Raw genomic sequence first — 19,597 nt, 5'->3', positions numbered from 1 at the left:
TCCCTGCTACTGCTGAAAACATACAAGCATTCAGTTGGCTTTTATCAACACCATTTAAATGTTTTGTGGCAGGACCTCTTAAGGGCTGCAGGGTTTTGCAGCTGAAGCTGAGTCAGCAAGCCTCTTTTAGATGAGAGCCCTTGCTTTCTTCTAGCAAGCAGAGCAGACCGAGAAATCGCTGCTACCAAGAAAACATGCTTTACTCTTTCCCAAGCTTTCTCAGGCTTTCAGTGGATTCAGTTGTCCACAAGGCTGCAAGCCATTCTGTAGTTATTTGAGCAGTGAGGCTGTGTCCCCAGCACCACGGCCGCATGAATGTTATGCCTGAAATAAATACACAAAAACTGTATTCTTTTAAACACTGCTGGCCCATTAGATTCAGCATTTTAACCCATTTCTAATAATCTGTGTAGTATAACGAGGTGCACTTACCAAGAAAAATTCAGCATGTCTGACATGGTGGCTGGCTGCATCGACATCTGCCTCAGAGAGCAGAGCTATGGCATCTGCCGGGAAGAGGGGAGCATGGCTTCTCTGAGCTCACTCCCTCTTCCTCCCGGCATTCTATTTTGTTTACTCCACCTACCAATGTTCTAACCTATCAGCTGAAGCGGATTCTTTCATAATTAATCAATAAACTTCTTCTGTCACTTTATCCTTTCAACAGCTTGCCCATATAAATCTCCCATGTTTCTTCTGTTGTATAATCTTTCATTTGTAAAGAACTTGCACTCTCAGGGGAGGATTTTTCTGACATCTCTGTGGATGGAGATCATATGAGGAAGATCAGATGAGCAACCATGACAACTCTAATGCTGTAGAGTTAGGTGGACCAGAGATTGATGGCTGACATTCCTGTGCTATGCATCAGATGCCCCTGAACTCTGGCCCTGTTGACAGACAGGCAGACATCAAGTTGGTCACACATACTTAACTCATTCAGGTTCACAGATACTGTAAATGGAGTTTTAATTCTTCTCCTAAACTAATAAAAAAACCAAGATTAGGAGAAGAGAAGAGCCTGAAGTAAGGCCTCAAAATGGGTCATTTTGCAAAGGAAAGGTTACCTGCCTCCATGTATGCTGTCTCCCCTTCTTAGTCAAATCCATCCTTCCAGTGTCTAGCTAACAGCTAACCATAGGATTGAACCCAACTGCCTTTGATTTCTGAAATAAGTGCTGTCCCCTTAAGGTCTCATAACAGCACAGGAAGGTTTGTAAGACTGTCCCAGCAACAATTTACAGCAATTCTAGGACACCAAAGATGCAGCAAATTTGGGTAATTGGTAATATAGATCGTTCTGAGGGGACAAAATAATGTAGCATTAAAAAAAAAAACAGATTGGTGTACTCACGATGAATTTATGTGATATGGCACACACAGGCTTCTGGTTCTGAATACTTCATGCTCGGTGGGTTTTGGAGATTGTCATGACCCTGAACCTAGCTGGAGGCTTTGGGGCCTTGAAAGGACAAGACTTAATATTTCAGGACATCCTTGTACTTGGTCCCCACTGTTTACTGATTTCTTTACAGAGAATGTGCAGCCATCTACTCCTGCTGCCATGCCTTCCCCACATGAACAGAGAGAAGACCCTATACACACAGGTCGCTTGTATCACATGTGAAGGCATAAGTCACAAACAAACTCCCACAGCAGTTTAGAATTGTGATTAATAGAATGATTAGTTCTTGAAAGGGGAAAAACTTAGAGATCACAGTCCCTTACAAAAGCCCTCTGCAGGATCAGAAAAGGAGCCTAGTAGCAAGAAGGGAAGCTCAAGCAAGAGATCAAGCTGAAGGTAGAAGTTGCTTTTTAAAAGAGAGAGAGACCACAACTCAATGGGCTGGTATCTCAGTGACTATTCAGGAAACATCACAGAGAAAGGATCTGCTTCATGCATGAGAGTCACCGATGATTTCCCTTGAAGAAAAAAACCCATCAAAACTCCCAATAACATCATCAGCATTCAACAACATGTCTATGATTTCTTTGCCTTGCCTTTGATTGTGCAGTAAATGATGATGATAGTTAATCTGTGCAATTAATGCAAATTTCCTTGTAACTGACTAGACAGAATTGACAGGTTATCTTAAACACAGCAGGGAGTCACTCTACGATGGAACTGGTTCATCATCACCTGTGTGACAGTGACATAATTAAGATCTTTCCTTTGTCTATAAATCTCATTATGTTCAACATGATATGTTGTCATACAGATTTCTTAGGGTTTTGTCCCACTGGTGGTTTCCTTGGTATGCTTACATAATTTTTGCCAGATCCAATCAGTTTTGCCATGCACTCTCAGCTCCACGTCATTGTGTTCCCCTTATGTTCCAGTCCAGGCATTTTAGACCTCTTGTAACTGTTGTAAGAGTATCTCATGTTCCACCTAAATGATTTAGGGTTTTATTTAGGCTGGGTTTTATCTTCCATCACTGAGTTCATTGACTTTCCTTGGGCGTAATTCCTGGGACACTGAGCCTAACTCCTGGGGGATTCCTCCAGTTATTTCTCCTTTCTTAGATAGTTTACACTCTCACTATTAATGTGAGAGTGTTTCTGTAGCAAATATTCTTCTCAAGATGAGAAGAAACTTCAATATTACAATCCATTTGTTATTGTGATTTAAATACACACACACACAAACACACACAAGTTAATGCACATACACTGATGATATCTCAATTTATGGGGACATTCTGGGGATGTCAAGAACGATATCTCTCGAGTGGTTCTCAGAAGGCCATAGGGTGACCCTCTCTAGGTACTTAAGCAGGGAGGAGAATTTGACCGCACTGTGACATGTTCTTAGGAACTATGTGTGCCTTGTCCCATAGTCAGACTGATGACTGACTGTCTTGAAAACCACCATGGAACTTTTGTTTGGCAAATGATGGAGATCAAGTCAGGGTCAAAATAAGAAAACTAGATGGAGTTTCCAAGCTCCAGTGGAAGAGCAGATGGATGGAGAAAAAGAGCAAGGATGTCAGGAATATAAGGGCTTGGTCCACACAATGAGACACTGTGCCTGAACTAAGGGGATTTCAACTAATCCAGTGACCTGGGAATGAAAGAACATGGGATCAAACTGGAAGCTCTGAATGTGGCTGACAATTGGGGCAGACGGAGAAGCCAAAGATAATGGCACTTGCAATTGTCTGCATATCATACACTGGCTTTTTGTCATCATATTTTTTGTGGATGCATACCTTGCTAAATCTGGATGGATTAAGGGTGGGCTTGGACTTCCCACAGCTCAAAGTACCCTGCCCTCTATTTGGACTGGTGTTTGAGTGGAGAGGTTTATTTGCGGAGCAAGAAGAATGTGGGAGGAGGAAGAGAAGTGGAAAGTTTGATAATTATTATTATGAAGTAATGGAAAAATCAATAGAAAATAACCAATGAGGACATTGGAGCTAGGAAAAAAAAACATTCATGTGAGTTGTTGACTCAGACCAAAAATTATTTTACAGAAAAAAAAAAACACATAAAGGGGTTGAGTTACTTGGAAAATATGACTCAAGTAATTGGGTAGAAGATTGGGGTTTTTATTTTGGGTCTTCATGGGGCTGTATGAGCAGCATTTTAGGACCTGTATGCTGGATATTTCTGGGGGTTAGTAGGGAAGAAACCTGGCTAGGAGGAGTTTTATGACATAAGTAGAGCCTTGATGATGTCACAAAGCTTTGGTTGGGGGTGGCAACTCTGTTACACATGAAGCACTAGTCTTCTGTGAAGGTGGGCTTACTATCTTCACGGTGGCTGAGGAGGTCAGTTCAGCTCTTGGGCTCCACAACTGTTCAACCGAATTTCCAGAAGTTGGAATCTAGAGAGCCAAGATATTTTCTTTTGGTAAATATGTTTAGGAAGCAACTAGGACCTCTGTAGTCAAAGAAAGGTTTCTTTCAAATCTGCTCTGGGTCCAAAATTTATGTCGTTAACAGCTCCTATATTTGATAGCTGGGGGACGGTTAATGTCAGGTATTCTCCCCACTCTATCTTTGCTAAAAATGTCCAATTTCTCAGACCACTTAAAAGGCAAAAATCCTCTTTGTTCATATGTGTTTTAAAAGATAATTATTTCTAATAGGTGCTGTTGCACAGATTAATGTTTCTTTCTTTTGGCAGTTTGACTCACAGTACTCACTTCTCTAATGAAGATACAGAATATCTTTATGTAATCAACCTGGATCTGGATCAGGAGACACAATAGAGAGAGCCAGTGGACTGGAGTGCCATGACCTTGGGCAGGTGGTTATAGATCAGCCAACTAACCAGTAGCTTGAGTGGTAAGGAGAGGAGTGGCTGTTCTTTGAATTCTTTGCCATCTGTTCAGATATTTCTTTCTCACTTTAGGTATAGGCATAGCTTCCTCTCTCATTGATATAGTAAGTCAGGAAGTAGGTTTCTCAGTAGAGGTCAATTGCATTTTGCAGCAGGAATATGTCTCTGATACACATATACTGAGCTGTAGACAAGAGTTTGATAATTTTCCTATTAATTTCTTAAGAACATATTCCATTTAGGTATCCAAATCTATTCAGCCCTGCCTTTTTCACCTGCTCCAAAGTTATTCCTAAAAAGAGCCTTGACCTCACATGCTCACCTTCTTATCCTTGCAGGCACTTATGGTGGAGGAAACCACTTTGTGTCTGATTTAAACTGAAGAGTTCTTCCTTTGCAGAGATTGGCAGCTATGAAGCCCAAGCACAGAAACAGAGCCAAGAGACAGTGGAACAGGAGTGCTGTGGCCTATCTCAGAAAGTCTCCCGCCATGATGAAGATGCCTCTTAGTATGATTGGCATGCCACATCTCCAGAAGAAGAATGGGCCATCGCTCCAGAAGCAAAAACTTAGTAAGCCTTTTGAGGCCCTGGAGAATATTGTTGGCCGCAGAATTTCTCATGGCTGGAAGGAAGCCAATGAACCAGTCACCCATTGGAAAGCCATCATTCTAGATCAACTGCCAACATATCCCTCTCTCTATTTGTTGAAATATGATGGGATTGATTGTGTCTATGGCTTGGAGCTTCATAGTGATGAAAGGATTTTAAAGCTGAAGATCCTGCCTAATAATGTGCCATTTCCTCAGGAGACAGACACTCATCTCTCAAACACCATAGTTGGCAGAGCAGTGAAACATACATTCATGGACACAAATGGCTCTAAGAATGAGTGGAACGGGATGGTCCTAGAAGAGGTGCCAATCATGAAGACCTGGTTTTATATTACCTACAAGAAAGATCCAGTCTTGTACATTTACCACCTCCTGGATGACTACCTGGAAGGCAAACTCCACATCATGCCAGGCTCTAAGGAAGAGTGGAGTGGCGTGGTCCCAGATGAGGTGCAGACCATAACGACCTGTTTCTACATTGTCAACGAGAATGATCCGGTCCTGTACCTTTACCACCATCATGATGATTCCATTGAAGGCAACCTCCACCTCACGCCTGAATGTCCTCCAGTAGAGGTGACTTTGGAATTAGGCAGGGATTCCTTGGAGGGCAAAAGAGTGCAGTACAACAAAAAAGATGGAACCCAAGAGATAGGTAAAATAATTTGCCAAGTTCCCAACAAACCTTCTGTGTATTTCATCAAGTTTGATAATGATTTCCATATCTATGTCTATGATTTGGTGAAGAGCTGTTAAAGTGAAATTCTCAAATTTTGAGCGGCAGACTTAATTCCCTCTTTGGGAATGTGTTTTTTCAGAGATACCTCAGGTCTTCTATGAATCCTGGTATCTTTTCCAATGGATTATTCTTTCTCAAAGAATAAAAATTTGTTAACATGTTGTGTTATTTGGTCAATGATGGATTGTGTTTGGTGGATGGGGCATCACAGAAATACATGCCTCAAAACAAAGCAGGATTTATGGTCTTTTCCCCTTGGAGAGTAAAGGACTGGGGATGCGTGGTGTGGTAAAGGACAAGATGGCTGTCAAGGAAGCAGTGGAGAGGGGACAAAAAGTTGTATGATCTCGGGGCTGTATGAAGCTTGAGGGAAAACCATGTCAAATGGAAAGATGTGACCGATATCAGCGTGAGGTATTGGGACTTAAGAGGATAAAGAGTAGATTAATCAGGAAGGGAAACAAATGTATACTCAAAATCAGAGAAAATTAGGTTTCATTTGATGAATGGTTTAATTCGTACTGGCTGTAAGTCAAAGGATGTTTGATCTCCACTAGAGCATGTTGCTTAGTGAAAAGTGTCTCCGCTCAGTTGCTCTTCTCCAGCAAGTTGGACATCAAGCTACCTACTTAGTTTTGCCAGAATTCTGTCTGCCACCTACTTTGTCATGCCTGGATTCGGTATGCCTTGAACTAACATAGGTCTTATCCATGCCATCCAACCCTTGTCAGTTCATTTAAATAATTGCCCTGCCATATCTGGAAAACAGTGTTCCCTTTCATTGATCATGTTCTGTAGTACTTGGGCTATAAAACTCATGAACACACTCACCCACACACAGGATAAACATGTACATATGATTCCCACTAGTGTGTGACATGCACACATATGATGAATGCACCGAACTCCATAATATCAGTAAAGTAGGGAATCCATGATGCTAGGTGGAGTCTGGCAAAGACCCCACACACCCATCAAACCGCCAAATACCAGTATGGTACTGATGTCTGACTCCCATCCTGTAAGGAACCTGCCATCCTGTAACTGGGCTATTTTTGGTTCCTTCATCTTCACAAACTTGGTTAAAATGTTAGAGTTGTCAAACTGGGAGTTAGGGTCCAGCATGTAGATAAGCTGTCCCAGGTCAGGTGATTTGGCTACAATTTGGGTGAGAAATTGTACCAGGGAATTCTGGTACACCCTCTCCTCTTCTTCTCCCTGTCCTCATCATCACTCTTGTCTGTGGGCCTGGAGCACAAAGAAGGTAAAATGGAATAAGCCTCCTCATAGTGGAAAACCTAGTCAATCCTTAATTTGACCTGACTCTCTGAGGGAATGCAGCACATTTTTTCCTACTAGGTCTCCTCATTCATTGGTTCACTCATTTTTTCAAGGAATGATTGAATTCATCCATTCTTCCCTGTCTCTCTCTCTTCTTTCTTCCCTTCTTCCATTTCCCCCTTGATTGTAGAAATTTGAGCAGCAGGGCTGCATTCCCATGGGGCCGCCTTGTAAGGTTATGCTCCGAAATAACAACACAAAACTATTCATTTCAACACTGCCTGCCCCATTCTTTTCAGCCTCTTAACCCATGTCTAATAATGTATGTTGCAGCAAGAGGTGTGCTTAGAAGGAAAGATTTAGCATGTCTGACCTGGTGGCTGGCTGTATCGCCATCTGCCTCAGAGTGCAGAGTTACCATTTCTGCCCATGGGAGAGGTGCATGGCATCTCTAAGCTCAATTCCTATTCCTCCCTGCATTCTCTTATGTTTATTCCACCCACCTATGTTCTAACCTTGCAGGCCAAACAGTTTCTTTATTTAATTAACCAATGACATATACTCCATCATTACTCCTATTTCTGTTTAAACAAGAACGGAATCTTTAACTTTAACATAGCAAAATTACATAGAACAAAACAGTTATCAAGCAAGAATTACAGTTACAATATTTATATCTATTTTATCTTTTATCATAACAATGGAAAACTATAACTATCAACTCCATCAGAGACTCCAAAATAATACAGTGTTACCTAAGCAAACAAAAAGTAAGCCATTTTCAAACTCTAGAAATGACAGAGACATCTCGCTGCCTGAACAGTCACCCAAAGTTCCTCTGTACCATTGGTGTTTCCATCCTCAGCCTACAGGCCCATAGTTTCCAGCAGACATTTCCATGAAGCAGGAAATTAAAAAGGCAGTCACTATCTGCTTGTCTTGAAGAATGTTTTGCTGACCCTTTCCTGAATCGGGAACACGAAAAGATCATCTCACTTTAGGCAAGTTCAGTAGTCCTCTCTCTGAGTGTTTTCTGTGTACAGTTTATGCAACAATCCAGGCAAGAGCAGTTTCTTCCCCAAATGGCTATCAAAGTCCTCAAGGATCCTCTTTGATGCCCATCTTCTTCCTGAAGTAGACATGTGCTGCCAAGAGTAGAGTGTCTCACTGTCATCAAAAACCCTAAGGTACTAAAACATTAAATAGCCTATTTTGTAGTCTAGAGAGATATGAATAATGCCTATCTAACTGAAATATATAAATCTATGTAGATAGAAAATCTAACTAACATGACTACAAACTTGACTCTTATTAATGATTATCCATTAATAACCTATATACATTATATTTTTAAATGAACTACACAATCACAATACCTTAATTGAGATCAAAAATGCATATACACATAACAAAATTGACCTAAAATCTCTATCAGTAAAGCAAAATCTATACTAATGCAAATATTCATATCTATATCACATCCCACTTTAAATGTAAAAGAACGTTTATAAGACATATTTGGGAATGTGGGTGCAGTTTTTTTCTCTCCAAAATGCTTCCTGCTGAATGGTGGCATCATTATTGATTTATCTCAGTTGGCAGTTGAGCGAAGCAATTTTTTAAAGGTGTTCACAGCAACCTTTAAGTAGGGCGTGGTCCATCCTGCCATATTAGGATAGAGGCATCCACAGACTATCACCCTCTGTGAAAACAAAATAGAAACTCCTTTCCAAAGCATCATGTCCTTAGATCCAAATTTCAATGACAAGGCATTTTCAAAATATCTATGTTGGATTATTTCAGCAGCTTTTATAAAGAAACATCTTTTAGCAGCTATTGCTACTGCCTCAAAATTTAAATGATTCAAAAAGAGCATAATAGCATACAATATCAAAATTCGCTGTGAATTTTCCATCTTTGTGCGCTTCAATTTAACCTCTATTTTGTTTATTTTTCCTTTTTATTTTTTGCCTTTTGAGACAGGTTCTCTGTATCTTTGACCTGGAATAACTCTGTATACCTGTCTGTCCTTGAAGTCTCAGAGATCTGCCTCTCTCTGCCTTTCAGGCATTGGGATTAAAGGTGTATGCTACTACACATTGAACTCACAAAGATCTGTTTGTCTCTGCCTTCAAGGCACTGGGATTAAAGGCGTGTGCTACCTCACCTTGAAGGTACAGAGGTCAATCTCCCTCTGCCTCCCATGTGTTGGGTTGACAGGTGTGTACTACCACACCCAACAACTCTCTTCCTTTTTTTAACTTTAAGAACTTCAAATTTTAGCATGCACATATTTTTAACACACTGTAAATCATTTCTAATTTTTCTTTGTCTTTGAATCTCTCTTTACTCTATTTCTCTCTCTGTTTTTCTGACCACATGAGTCTTTCATTTACCAAGCAATCTCAGTAGGACTAAAGCCGTGGCTTTGCTGGCCAGATGTAGCCCATTCCTTAGCTTTCTGCCATCCCAACCTTGTGGCTGAGGTACCGAACAGAGCCGATTCAGTGCCACAATTCTACAGTGTTTCAAGGTCCTTGCCATCAAAGAGGCTGCAACAGACAACACTCAAGCCCTCTTTCTGTAGCTGGCCCTCCTTCCTCAAACAGTCAGAGTTTGCCCAGGCAGGATGGCCGAGAAAGCCGGCATTTTAAAACAACACAGTTTGTTTTCCTGCTACTGCTGAAAACATACAAGCATTCAGTTGGCTTTTATCAACACCATTTAAATGTTTTGTGGCAGGACCTCTTAAGGGCTGCAGGGTTTTGCAGCTGAAGCTGAGTCAGCAAGCCTCTTTTAGATGAGAGCCCTTGCTATCTTCTAGCAAGCAGAGCAGACCGAGAAATCGCTGCTACCAAGAAAACATGCTTTACTCTTTCCCAATCTTTCTCAGGCTTTCAGTGGATTCTGTTGTTTACAAGGTTGCAAGCCATTCTGTAGTTATTTGAGCAGCGAGGCTGTGTCCCCAGCACCACAGCCGCATGAAGGTTATGCCTGAAATAAATACACAAAAACTGTATTCTTTTAAACACTGCTGGCCCATTAGATTCAGCATTTTAACCCATTTCTAATAATCAGTGTAGTATAACGAGGTGCACTTACCAGGAAAAATTCAGCATGTCTGACATGGTGGATGGCTGCATCGACATCTGCCTCAGAGAGCAGAGCTATGGCATCTGCCGGGGAGAGGGGAACATGGCTTCTCTGAGCTCACTACCTCTTCCTCCCGGCATTCTATTTTGTTTACTCCACCTACCTATGTTCTAACTTATCAGCTGAAGCGGATTCTTTCATAATTAATCAATAAACTAGTTCTCTCACTTTATCCTTTCAACAGCTTGCCCCTATAAATCTCCCATGTGTCTTCTGTTGTACAATCTTTCATTTGTAAAGAACTTGCACTCTCAGGGGAGGATTTTTCTGACATCTCTGTGGATGGAGATCATATGAGGAAGATCAGATGAGCAACCATGACAACTCTAATGCTGTAGAGTTAGGTGGACCAGAGATTGATGGCTGACATTCCTGTGCTATGCATCAGATGCCCCTGAACTCTGGCAGTGTTGACAGACAGGCAGACATCAAGTTGGTCACACATACTTAACTCATTCAGGTTCACAGATACTGTAAATGGAGTTTTAATTCTTCTCCTAAACTAATAAAAAAACCAAGATTATGAGAAGAGAAGAGCCTGAAGTAAGGCCTCAAAATGGGTCATTTTGCAAAGGAATGGTTACCTGCCTCCATGTATGCTGTCTCCCTTTCTTAGTCAAATCCATCCTTCCAGTGTCTAGCTGACAGCTAACCATAGGATTGAACCCAACTGCCTTTGATTTCTGAAATAAGTGCTGTCCCCTTAAGGTCTCATAACAGCACAGGAAGGTTTGTAAGACTGTCCCAGCAACAATTTAAAGCAATTCTAGGACACCAAAGATGCAGCAAATTTGGTTAATTGGTAATATAGATCGTTCTGATGGGACAAAATAGTTTAGAATTAAAAAAAACAGATTGGTGAACTCACGATGAATTTATGTGATATGGCACACACAGGCTTCTGGTTCTGAATACTTCATGCTCGGTGGTTTTTGGAGATTGTCGTGACCCTGAACCTAGCTGGAGGCTTTGGGGCCTTGAAAGGACAAGACTTAATATTTCAGGACATCCTTGTACTTGGTCGCCACTGTTTACAAATTTCCTTACAGAGAATGAGCAGCCATCTACTCCTGCTGCCATGCCTTCCCCACATGAACAGAGAGAAGACCCTATACACACAGGTCGCTTGTATCACATGTGAAGGCATAAGTCACAAACAAACTCCCACAGCAGTTTAGAATTGTGATTAATAGAATGATTAGTTCTTGAAAGGGGAAAAACTTAGAGATCACAATCCCTTACAAAAGCCCTCTGCAGGATCAGAAAAGGAGCCTAGTAGCCGGAAGGGAAGCTCAAGCAAGAGATCAAGCTGAAGGTAGAAGTTGCTTTGTAAAAGAGAGAGAGACCACAACTCAATGGGCTGGTATCTCAGTGGCTATTCAGGAAACATCACAGAGAAAGGATCTGCTTCATGCATGAGAGTCACCGATGATTTCCCTTTAAGAAAAAAACCCATCAAAACTCCCAATAACATCATCAGCATTCAACAACATGTCTATGATTTCTTTGCCTTGCCTTTGATTGTGCAGTAAATGATGCTGATAGTTAATCTGTGCACTTCATGCAAATTTCCTTGTAACTGACTAGACAGAATTGACAGGTTATCTTAAACACAGCAGGGAGTCACTCTACGATGGAACTTGTTCATCATCACCTGTGTGACAGTGACATAATTGAGATCTTTCCATTGTCTATAAATCTCATTATATTCAACATGATATGTTGTCATACAGATTTCTTAGGGTTTTGTCCCACTGGTGGTTTCCTTGGTATGCTTACATAATTTTTGCCAGATCCAATCAGTTTTGCCATGCACTCTCAGCTCCACGTCATTGTGTTCCCCTTATGTTCCAGTCCAGGCATTTTAGACCTCTTGTAACTGTTGTAAGAGTATCTCATGTTCCACCTAAATGATTTAGGGTTTTATTTAGGCTGGGTTTTATCTTCCATCACTGAGTTCATTGACTTTCCTTGGGCGTAATTCCTGGGACACTGAGCCTAACTCCTGGGGGATTCCTCCAGTTATTTCTCCTTTGTAAGATAGTTTACACTCTCACTATTACTGTGAGAGTGTTTCTGTAGCAAATATTCTTCTCAAGATGAGAAGAAACTTCAATATTACAATCCATTTGTTATTGTGATTTAAATACACACACACAAACACACACAAGTTAATGCACATACACTGATGATATCTCAATTTATGGGGCCATTCTGGGGATGTCAAGATCGATATCTCTCGAGTGGTTCTCAGAAGGCCATAGGGTGACTCTCTCTAGGTACTTAAGCAGGGGGGAGAAGTTGACCGCACTGTGACATGTCCCTAGGAACTATGTGTGCCTTGTTCCATAGTCAGACTGATGACTGACTATCTTGAAAAGCACCATGGAACTTTTGTTTGGCAAATGATGGAGATCAAGTCAGGGTCAAAATCAGAAACCTAGATGGAGCTTCCAAGCTCCAGTGGAAGAGCAGATGGATGGAGAAAAAGAGCGAAAATATCAGGAATATAAGGGCTTGGTCCACACTATGAGACACTGTGCTTGAACTAAGGGGATTTCAACTAATCCAGTGACCTGGGAATGAAAGAACATGGGATCAAACTGGAAGCTCTGAATGTGGCTGACAATTGGGGCAGACGGAGAAGCCAAAGATAATGGCACTTGCAATTGTCTGCATATCATACACTGGCTTTTTGTGATCATAATTTTTGTGGATGCATACCTTGCTAAATCTGGATGGATGAAGGGTGGGCTTGGACTTCCCACAGCTCAAAGTACCCTGCCATCTATTTGGACTGGTGTTTAGTGGAGAGGTTTACTTGCGCAGCAAGAAGAATGTGGGAGGAGGAAGAGAAGTGGAAAGTTTGATAATTATTATTATGAAGTAATGGAAAAATCAATAGAAAATTAACAATGAGGACATTGGAACTAGGAAAAAAAAACATTCATGTGAGTTGTTGACTCAGACCAAAAATTATTTTACAGAAAAAAAAACACATAAAGGGGTTGAGTTACTTGGAAAATATGACTCAAGTAATTGGGTAGAAGATTGGGGTTTTTATTTTGGGTCTTCATGGGGCTGTATGAGCAGCATTTTAGGACCTGTATGCTACATATTTCTGGGGGTTAGTAGGGAAGAAACCTGGCTAGGAGGAGTTTTATGACATAAGTAGAGCCTTGATGATGTCACAAAGCTTTGGTTTGGGGTGGCAACTCTGTTCCACATGAAGCACTAGTCTTCTGTGAAGGTGGGCTTACTATCTTCATGGTGGCTGAGGAGGTCAGTTCAGCTCTTGGGCTCCACAACTGTTCAACCGAATTTCCAGAAGTTGGAATCTAGAGAGCCAAGATATTTTCTTTTGGTAAATATGTTTAGGAAGCAACTAGGACATCTGTAGTCAAAGAAAGGTTTCTTTCAAATCTGCTCTGGGTCCAAAATTTATGTCGTTAACAGCTCCTATATTTGATAGCTGGGGGACGGTTAATGTCAGGTTTTCTCCCCACTCTATCTTTGCTAAAAATGTCCAATTCCTCAGTCCACTTAAATGGCAAAGATCCTCTTTGTCCATATGTGTTTTTAAAGATAATTATTTCGAATAGGTGCTGTTGCACAGATTAATGTTTCTTTCTTTTGGCAGTTTGACTCACAGTACTCACTTCTCTAATGAAGATACAGAATATCTTTATGTAATCAACCTGGATCTGGATCAGGAGACACAATAGAGAGAGCCAGTGGACTGGAGTGCCATGACCTTGGGCAGGTGGTTATAGATCAGCCAACTAACCAGTAGCTTGAGTGGTAAGGAGAGGAGTGGCTGTTCTTTGAATTCTTTGCCATCTGTTCAGATATTTCTTTCTCACTTTAGGTATCGGCATAGATTCCTCTCTCATTGATATAGTAAGTCAGGAAGTAGGTTTCTCAGTAGAGGTCAATTGCATTTTGCAGCAGGAATATGTCTCTGATACACATATACTGAGCTGTAGACAAGAGTTTGATACTTTTCCTATTAATTTCTTAAGAACATATTCCATTTAGGTATCCAAATCTATTCAGCCCTGCCTTTTTCACCTGCTCCAATGTTATTCCTAAAAAGAGCCTTGACCTCACATCCTCACCTTCTTATCCTTGCAGGCACTTATGGTGGAGGAAACCACTTTGTGTCTGATTTAAACTGAAGAGTTCTTCCTATGCAGAGATTGGCAGCTATGAAGCCCAAGCACAGAAACAGAGCCAAGAGACAGTGGAACAGGAGTGCTGTGGCCTATCTCAGAAAGTCTCCCGCCATGATGAAGATGCCTCTTAGTATGATTGGCATGCCACATCTCCAGAAGAAGAATGGGCCATCGCTCCAGAAGCAAAAACTTAGTAAGCCTTTTGAGGCCCTGGAGAATATTGTTGGCCGCAGAATTTCTCATGGCTGGAAGGAAGCCAATGAACCAGTCACCCATTGGAAAGCCATCATTCTAGATCAACTGCCAACATATCCCTCTCTCTATTTGTTGAAATATGATGGGATTGATTGTGTCTATGGCTTGGAGCTTCATAGTGATGAAAGGATTTTAAACCTGAAGATCCTGCCTAATAATGTGCCATTTCCTCAGGTGACAGACACTCATCTCTCAAACACCATAGTTGGCAGAGCAGTGAAACATACATTCATGGGCACAAATGGCTCTAAGAATGACTGGAACGGGATGGTCCTAGAAGAGGTGCCAATCATGAAGACCTGGTTTTATATTACCTACAAGAAAGATGCGGTCTTGTACATTTACCACCTCCTGGATGACTACCTGGAAGGCAACATCCACATCATGCCAGGCTCTAAGGAAGAGTGGAGTGGCGTGGTCCCAGATGAGGTGCAGACCATAACGACCTGTTTCTACATTGTCAACGAGAATGATCCGGTCCTGTACCTTTACCACCATCATGATGATTCCATTGAAGGCAACCTCCTCATCACGCCTGAATGTCCTCCAGTACAGGTGACTTTGGAATTAGGCAGGGATTCCTTGGAGGGCAAAAGAGTGCAGTACAACAAAAAAGATGGAACACAAGAGATAGGTAAAATTATTTGCCAAGTTCCCAACAAACCTTCTGTGTATTTCATCAAGTTTGATAATGACTTCCATATCTATGTCTATGATTTGGTGAAGATCTGTTAAAGTGAAATTCTCAAATTTTGAGGGGCAGACTTAATTCTCTCTGTGGGAATGTGTTTTTTCAGAGATACCTCAGGTCTTCTATGAATGCTGGTATTTTTCCATTGGATTATTCTTTCTCAAAGAATAAAAATTTGTTAACATGTTGTGTTATTTGGTCAATGATGGATTGTGTTTGGTGGATGGGGCATCACAGAAATACATGCCTCAAAACAAAGCAGGATTTATGGTCTTTTCCCCTTGGAGAGTAAAGGACTGGGGATGCGTGGTGTGGTAAAGGACAAGATGGCTGTCAAGGAAGCAGTGGAGAGGGGACAAAAAGTTGTATGTTCTCGGGGCGGTATGAAGCTTGAGGGAAAACCATGTCAAATGGAAAGATGTGACCGATATCAGCGTGAGGTATTGGGACTTAAGAGGATAAAGAGTAGATTAATCAGGAAGGGACACAAATGTATAATCAAAATCAGAGAAAATTAGGTTTCATTTGATGAATGGTTTAATTCATACTGGCTGTAAGTCAAAGGATATTTGATCTCCACTAGAGCATGTTGGTTAGTGAAAAGTGTCTCCGCTCAGTTGCTCTTCTCCAGTAAGCTGGACATCAAGCTACCTACTTAGTTTTGCCAGAATTCTGTCTGCCACCTACTTTGTCATGCCTGGATTCGGTATGCCTTGAACTCTCATAGGTCTTATCCATGCCATCCAACCCTTGTCAGTTCATTTAAATAATTGCCCTGCCATATCTGGAAAACAGTGTTCCCTTTCATTGATCATGTTCTGTAGTACTTGGGCTATAAAACTCATGAACACACTCACCCACACACAGGATAAACATGTACATATGATGCCCACTAGTGTGTGACATGCACACATATGATGAATGCACCGAACTCCATAATATCAGTAAAGTAGGGAATCCATGATGCTAGGTGGAGTCTGGCAAAGACCCCACACACCCATCAAACCGCCAAATACCAGTATGGTACTGATGTCTGACTCCCATCCTGTAAGGAACCTGCCATCCTGTAACTGGGCTATTTTTGGTTCCTTCATCTTCACAAACTTGGTTAAAATGTTAGAGTTGTCAAACTGGGAGTTAGGGTCCAGCATGTAGGTCAGCTGTCCCAGGTCAGGTTATTTGGCTACAATTTGGGTGAGAAATTTTACCAGGGAATTCTGGTACACCCTCTCCTCTTCTTCTCCCTGTCCTCATCATCACTCTTGTGGGTGGTCCTGGAGCACAAAGAAGGTAAAATGGAATAAGCCTCCTCCTTAGTGGAAAACCTTGTCAATCCTTAATTTGACCTGACTCTCTGAGGGAATGCAGCACATTTTTTCCTACTAGGTCTCCTCATTCATTGGTTCACTCATTTTTCCAAGGAATGATTTAATTCATCCATTCTTCCTTGTCTCTCTCTCTTCTTTCTTCCCTTCTTCCATTTCCCCCTTGATTGTAGAAATTTGAGCAGCAGGGCTGCATCCCCATGGGGCCGCCTTGTAAGGTTATGCTCTGAAATAACAACACAAAACTATTCATTTCAACACTGCATGCCCCATTATTTTCAGCCTCTTAAACCATGTCTAATAATGTATGTTGCAGCACGAGGTGCACTTAGAAGGAAAGATTTAGCATGTCTGACCTGGTGGCTGGCTGTATCGCCATCTGCCTCGGAGTTCAGAGCTACCATTTCTGCCCATGGGAGAGGTGCATGGCATCTCTAAGCTCAATTCCTATTCCCCCCAGCATTCTCTTATGTTTATTCCACCCACCTATGTTCTAACCTTTCAGGCCAAACAGTTTCTTTCTTTAATTAACCAATGACCTATACTCCATCATTACTCCTATTTCTGTTTAAACAAGAACGGAATCTTTATCTTTAACATAGCAAAATTACATATAACAAAACAGTTATCAAGCAAGAATTACAGTTACAATATTTATATCTATTTTATCTTTTATCATAACAATGGAAAACTATAACTATCTATCTATTCTTCAACTCCATCCGAGACTCCAGAATAATACAGTATAACCTAAGCAAACAAAAAGTAAGCCATTTTCAAACTCTAGAAATGACAGAGACATCTCGCTGCCTGGACAGTCACCCAAAGTTCCTCTGTACCGTTGGTGTTTCCATCCTCAGCCTACAGGCCCATAGTTTCCAGCAGACATTTCCATGAAGCAGGAAATTTCAAAGGCAGTCACTATCTGCTTGTCTTGAAGAATGTTTTGCTGACCCTTTCCTGAATCAGGAACACGAAAAGATCATCTCGCCTTTAGGCAAGTTCAGTAGTCCTCTCTCTGAGTGTTTTCTGTGTACAGTTTATGCAACAATCCAGGCAAGAGCAGTTTCTTCCCCAAATGGCTATCAAACTCCATAAGGATACTCTGTGATGCCCATCTTTTTCCTGAAGTAGATATGTGCTGCCAAGAGTAGAGTGTCTCACTGTCATGAAAAACCCTAATGTACTAAAACATTAAATAGCCTATATTGTAGTCTAGAGAGATATGAATAATGCCTATCTGACAGAAATATATATATCTATGTAGCTAGAAAATCTAACTAACATGACTACAAACTTGACTATTATTAATGATTATCCATCAATAACCTATATACATTATATTTTTAAATGAACTACACAATCACAATACCTTAATTAGATAAAAAATGCATATACATATAACAAAATTGACCTAAATTCTCTATCAGTAAAGCAAAATCTATACTAATGCAAATATTCATATCTATATCACATCCGTCTTTACATGTAAAAGAACGTTTATAAGCCATATTTGGGAACGTGGGTGCAGTTTTTTCTCTCCAAAATGCTTCCTGCTGAATGGTGGCATCATTATTGATTTATCTCAGTTGGCAGTTGAGCGAAGCAATTTTTTAAAGGTGTTCACAGCAACCTTTAAGTAGGGCGTGGTCCATCCTACCATATTAGGATAGAGGCATCCACAGACTATCACCCTCCGTGAAAACAAAATAAAAACTCCTTTCCAAAGCATCATGTCCTTAGATCCAAATTTCAAACTCAAGGCATTTTCAAAATATCTCTGTTGGGTTATTTCAGCAGCTTTTATAAAGAAACATCTTTTAGCAGCTATTGCTACTGCCTCAAAATTCAAATGATTCAAAAAGAGCATAATAGCATACAATATCAAAAGTCGCTGTGAATTTTCCATCTTTGTGCACTTCAATTTAACCTCTATTTTGTTTATTTTTCCTTTTTATTTTTTTGCCTTTTGAGACAGGTTCTCTGTATCTTTGACCTGGAATAACTCTGTATACCTGTCTGTCCTTGAAGTCTCAGAGATCTGCCTCTCTCTGCCTTTCAGGCATTGGGATTAAAGGTGTATGGACTACACATTGAACTCACAAAGATCTGTTTGTCTCTGCCTTCAAGGCACTGGGATTAAAGGCGTGTGCTACCTCACCTTGAAGGTACAGAGGTCAATCTCCCTCTGCCTCCCATGTGTTGGGTTTACAGGTGTGTACTCCCACACCCAACAACTCTCTTCCTTTTTTTTAACTTTAAGAACTTCAAATTTTAGCCTGCACATATTTTTAACACACTGTAAATCATTTAAAAATTTTCTTTGTCTTTGAATCTCTCTTTACTCTATGTCTCTCTCTGTTTTTCTGACCACATGAGTCTTTCATTTACCAAGCAATCTCAGTAGGACTAAAGCCGTGGCTTTGCTGGCCAGATGTAGCCCATTCCTTAGCTTTCTGCCATTCCAACCTTGTGGCTGAGGTACCGAACAGAGCCGCATTCAGTGCCACAGGTCTACAGTTTTTCAAGGTCCTTGCCATCAAAGAGGCTGCAACAGACAACACTCAAGACCTCTTTCTGTAGTTGGCCCTCCTTCATCAAACAGTCAGAGTTTGCCCAGGCAGGATGGCCCAGAAAGCTGGCATTTTAAAACAACACAGTTTTTTTTTCATGCTACTGCTGAAAACATACAAGCATTCAGTTGGCTTTTATCAACACCATTTAACTGTTTTGTGGCAGGACCTCTTAAGGGCTGCAGGGTTTTGCAGCTGAAGCTGAGTCAGCAAGCCTCTTTTAGATGAGAGCCCTTGCTTTCTTCTAGCAAGCAGAGCAGACCGAGAAATCGCTGCTACCAAGAAAACATGCTTTACTCTTTCCCAAGCATTCTCAGGCTTTCAGTGGATTCAGTTGTCCACAAGGCTGCAAGCCATTCTGTTGTTATTTGAGCAGCGAGGCTGTGTCTCCAGCACCACGGCCGCATGAAGGTTATGCCTGAAATAAATACACCAAAACTTTATTCTTTTAAACACTGCTGGCCATTAGATTCAGCATTTTAACCCATTTCTAATAATCAGTGTA

Source organism: Microtus pennsylvanicus, chromosome Y (genome assembly GCF_037038515.1).
Source record: "Microtus pennsylvanicus isolate mMicPen1 chromosome Y, mMicPen1.hap1, whole genome shotgun sequence".
NCBI lineage: Eukaryota > Metazoa > Chordata > Mammalia > Rodentia > Cricetidae > Microtus > Microtus pennsylvanicus.
The sequence above is the reverse complement of the archived record's forward strand: the minus strand, read 5'-3'. Positions refer to the sequence as shown.